Here is a 5119-nt window from a genome sequence, read left to right as displayed (position 1 = left end):
CTCTCCGTTTTATTTCCGAATTTGCTATAGTATCGTCACGATTTTTTATAGCACGGTGCAATTCTGATTATTCGATATAATCGGGGATAGGCCGATGCCGAAAAATCAAATATGCCGGATAATTGGACTATGGTGTGATCGAAACGAGGGGAATATCATTTTATAAAACTACCACGGGTAATGTAGTAGTGCGATTTATTAATAAAAAATGAAATATGTAGATAAATGCATAAAACTATCTACATACATATATTATATATTATACACATTATATTTAATACTATATATGCTATATAATATTATATATAATATATATTTATATACTATATAATATTATATTTAATTTACTATCGTAAATATCAATCAAATAGTGGAGGTGTGTGAGATTGTTTTATTCTTTCACTTATCCCTTATCTTTATTTTTACTATTATTATTATTTTTTTTTTGTTTCCTATTTTACTTTATTTTATATATATATATATATATTATTATATTATTATATTATTATATTATTATATTATTATATATATTAATGTCTCCCATACTTCTTACTCACTTATATATATATATATTTTTTTTTATTTTTTTTTATTTTTTATCATCATTTCTTTTCTATATTCTTTTATAATTATACTTGTAGAATTGCTTTTACGTTGTCCGTGTTACACAGAGTCGTCCCGTGCATGTATACAAATAAATTATTATAAAAATTGTTATCGTAAGTCGGTGAAAGAGCCATTATAAAACCAACAGGATCTTCCTCGTCGACAACATATCCTTAAAAATGTAAACAAGTTTATATTTATAGTGTGTCTGCGTTAACTCCTATAATCGGACAAATTATATATCTTATTTTCATTTAAAAATTAATATGATAACTTTGAACTGAATTATCTATTTATAACTAATTACAACTCTAATCGAAGGTCGTATTGTACGTCTAGTGCCTATCTTCTTTGAGATATCTCAGCGATTTGGTGATGTTCTTTTTGTTAACTACTGTTAACAATAACTGGGAAGTCAGTCTTTCTTGGTCCCACATCGTCGTAACAAAATTATGTTACAAACTGTTTCGAACAGTTAAAAAATAATAACAAAATTTGTATACAAAAAAATAAGGAACTATTTGTGTAAAAACCAATATCGAGTCTGGTTCGACATAGCACTGCTTCGTCTCCAATAAATTCGTGTACGAGAAAGAACATTTATATTTATTGTACGGTAACCTTCATTTTTTGGCGCTTAAATAATAACAGCCGGAGGATAAATTCGTTTTGGATTTAACAAAACGTGTAAAACGAGCACATTCGGTGCATTACGCTTCAAAGTTTCGTAACGAGCCTAACATGATCGATAACAAAAATATACTGTTACATTATTTTTTCTATTCGATAAAATGGTCAAAGGCAGAGAGAAATATCCACGAAGCTTCCGTATCTTGCAAATAATTCGGGAAATTTCGAATAATAATGAAATAATAAATAAATAATTCGGCCAAAAATCCACGGAGTCCAGCCATCGCGAAGCTAACATAGAAAAATGTTTGTATCAGAAACGCTTGACTTTCCGACCCGTGTTCGCCGAGGCTTTTTTATTCGGTACAGCGTGTCCCTATACAAATATCAAACGATTCCTTCTTTTTTCAACAGCTTGTACGCTATAAATTCCGCGCTTAGGCCGCGTCGCATATTCAGACAGCTCTCGGTGTGACCCGCGCGGGTGCAGCGACATTAGACCTGTTTGCATTTGTCAGAAGTTCACTTTCTCGCTAAGCTCGTTGAACGGCGCGGCGAGAGTCACGCTACCTGAAATTTCACCATCTGTCGCTTCGTTGGGTTTATCACGAACGCCGCTAATTCCCCTTCGTGAACGCAACACGCACCACCGCGCGACCGACTTCAAATTTTCGTCGAAAGTTTTTCTGGGTCGTGATTGATCGGGTGCACGCGCCGTCTCACTAAAAATATTCCCGACGCGGCGTCATCGTGTAACCTGAAATGCCGTCGTTCATACCCGTTTATTAACCGTAATGAGGCTCGGTACAGTAAATTTCTTTTTTTCGCCCGGACACAGCAACAAAGTTGCCTCGATCATCGGATATTCATAATATATTCGTAATATCTTTTGATCGTTAATTGCGTGGCCATTTCTTTCGACATTATTATCACGTCGTTTTTTTTATCTTCACGTATTAAGTAAAGATGCTTGCGTGTAGAAATAGTAATTCGCATAAAGCTATGCAGTTCAATTGTTAACTGCGATTAGATTTCGATTTTGTAACGTCGAAAAATTTCGAAAAGCTCCCGAAATACAACTTTCACGGAAAGATACAGTTTCCGAAAAACATTTTAGTTTTCTGAAAGTGGAGAATGAAGAAACGGAGAATGTCGAGAATAACTCGATTTTTATTGCGCGATATGTATTTGCAACAACGTAAACTTGCATCGCAATTACTTAATTGTAATTCTCTTTATTTTTAGTTAGAAACGTTTCACGGTCATCAGTCGGTTGGTACATGCTTTTCGTATATTTGCTATGTAAAACTAACTGCATCATTTCGCAGGAAAACTGATATAGCGCGGGCAAAGTATTTGCCTTGTTCTGTAAAAATAATTGGACCGTAATTATCAAGAAAGTACACGATTTTGATTGCAAAGTACAGTAATCTCTCCCTTAGTGACGCTCAGATTGTCCACTAAAAAATGGATAATTTGGGAAGAGGAGATATGATTATTCGAGCCTGGCGGTTCGTTTTTATAGTTACGAAGTGTCAACAATTATAAAAAACGAGCTACGAGGCACGAATGATTATTCGATTGTACGATTGTATCTCCTCTTCCCAAATTGTCCACTAAAATGGATAATTTGGGAAGAGGGGGTGCGATTATTCGAGCCTTGCGGCTCGTTTTTATAATTGTGGACAATTTATAACTATAAAAATAAACCGCAAGGCTCGAATAATCGTATCTCCTCTTCCCATATTGTCCATTTTTGTGGTCAATCTGGCAGTCAATTAGAGAGACATTACTGTACATACTTCTGAAAAAACAGATATATTCTGTAATTGCTACCGAAACCTTTTTTTACAGACTCAATAGTTGCAAAATAGAGAATCCGAAATTTGTTATTTTGAAGGATCCGTTAGTTCCAGTGTTCATTTAAATAATAACAATTCTCTTCCGAAGACTGTCGGCAGAAACTAAAAAAAGGTGATCAAGAATAAAATTTGCTTTATCAAGAGCCTTCTTTTTACCGGGATTAAAATCTGCAAAACGCAAGAAAATCCAAAGAGCATTCAGTATCGTACATCTCGATGCTTTCGTTGAATAAATTGTCTTAACTTTACGGTATTTTTGAGATTGCCGGAGTGGCAATGAAAGTGTTAACAGCCTATTTTTTCTCCCTTCATTAAGGCAGTGGAGGGAGTCATCATGAGATGATAAATGTTGGAGTGTCTTTGAAGATGTTAAAAGACTATTTTATTCTCTTTCTGCTACAACAATATTTGTACGAAAATTCTTTTCAAATACACGTTTGTTCAATTGTGATAATTAATGAGGACAAGAAATAGTAACGATCCCGATACAACAGTTCTCTTGTGAAGACTGCCAGCAAAAATTCAAAGAAGGTGAATAAAATTGAAACTTTCTTCATCACGCGTCTCCTTTTTATCGTCGTCTCCACTGTGGTTAGGATCTGCAAAAATGCAAGAAAAATCGCAATTTAAAGCGCATTCAGCGTCATACAGCTTATTCTTTCTCAATTGATTTTTCAATTTTTCCTAGAATGGTTATGTCTACACTGCGGATTTTACGCATTCACGATAAAAATGAGTAGATCAAATGAGTAGACCTCTAAAATATTTAACCCTTTGCGCTCAAGTGGTGACTCTGAGGCACCACTAAAAAATTCGTTATATCACGTTTCAAGATAATTTTTATGTTAACAAAATTTTGATTTAAAAGATTGCTAAGAGTGCAATTATTGCGCGAGTCCCAAGAGTCAATTTCATGCGCATGAAATGCATTTTGTCACGTATAATAGAAATACTATAAGTTAGAAAAATGATTCTATATTTAGAGTTAAAACAGCTTCGAGTGCAAAGGATTAAAGACCACAAAAATGGACAATTTGGGAAGAGGAGATACGATTATTCGAGCCTTGCGGTTTATGTTTGTAGTTATAAATTGTCCACAATTATAAAAACGAGCCGCCGGGCTCGAATAATCGTATCTCCTCTTCCCAAATTATCCATTTTAGTGGACAATCTGAGCGTCAGTAAAGGAGACATTACTGTATTGTAATACGTTCATCCCATCAAAATTATTCAGAAAGAAAATACATGTTTGTATTATACATTTACGGAGCACAAAAAGCAGCTGTTTTATATTAGTTTATAAAAGTAACAATAAGACATTTATTCTGATTTTTAACAAGCGTTATTGTAACATTTGCCGCGAGTAACATATAAATAGAACAAATAATTGATAAACGCATCTTTACGATACGAATAATCGCAAATTAAAAAATTAGCGACCCGCCATTTTGACGGGTTCCGTAAATCTAGCGTTACGTTCCTGCGCGTCTAGTTGTCTATTTGCCTAGTTTATTTATCATTTCGTATATATACGAAATGATAAATAAACCGCACGAAACAATTAGTTCCAGAAGATTGCGGGCAGAAACACGGGAAACGGGAGCACCGGTGAAATTTTCTTTATCAACAGGCTCGTTTTTATCGTGGCCGGCTGACCATCAATCTTTCGTCGCCCTTTCAGAAAAAAGAAAAAAACGAGGAGATCTTACTTGGAGTAAATAGCGTGACCCACGCGACACGGAGCACGCGGGGTCCCCTGACCGCAAAACTCGGCCGTTCCCGGATCGCTTGAAAACCGTGCAAAGCCTGCGATATAAATTACCCATATCGCGTTCCCGTATTCCAGTCGCCACTAAACTGCCAGTCCCCAACTATTCCGCACCCCTGCCCCCCCTCTCCGCCCACCGGGTTTCCGGTGGGGCGCATCAAGCGTCATCGGGGGGAGGGGGGGTTGCTGGTTCGAACCCCTCCCGACTCTCTAACCCTCTCCGACTCGCCCCGACCCTCGGCGACCCACCGGC

General features: G+C 36.1%; 1 long non-coding RNA gene across 1 annotated transcript; it reads right to left on the bottom strand.

Moving 5' to 3' along the window:
- Window positions 1–3457: 3457 nt before the first annotated feature.
- Window positions 3458–4914, bottom strand: LOC117224930 (uncharacterized). The gene is made up of 2 exons (XR_004491372.2): window positions 4808–4914; window positions 3458–3697 (listed from the first exon to the last, which is right to left on the bottom strand). It is a non-coding gene; the product is annotated as an uncharacterized LOC117224930 (long non-coding RNA).
- Between the last annotated feature and the right edge of the window lie 205 nt (window positions 4915–5119).

The sequence above is a fragment of the Megalopta genalis genome, chromosome 13, assembly GCF_051020955.1.
Source record: "Megalopta genalis isolate 19385.01 chromosome 13, iyMegGena1_principal, whole genome shotgun sequence".
Lineage (NCBI taxonomy): Eukaryota > Metazoa > Arthropoda > Insecta > Hymenoptera > Halictidae > Megalopta > Megalopta genalis.
Note: the sequence above shows the minus strand (reverse complement) of the source record. Positions and strands in the feature narration are given on the sequence as shown.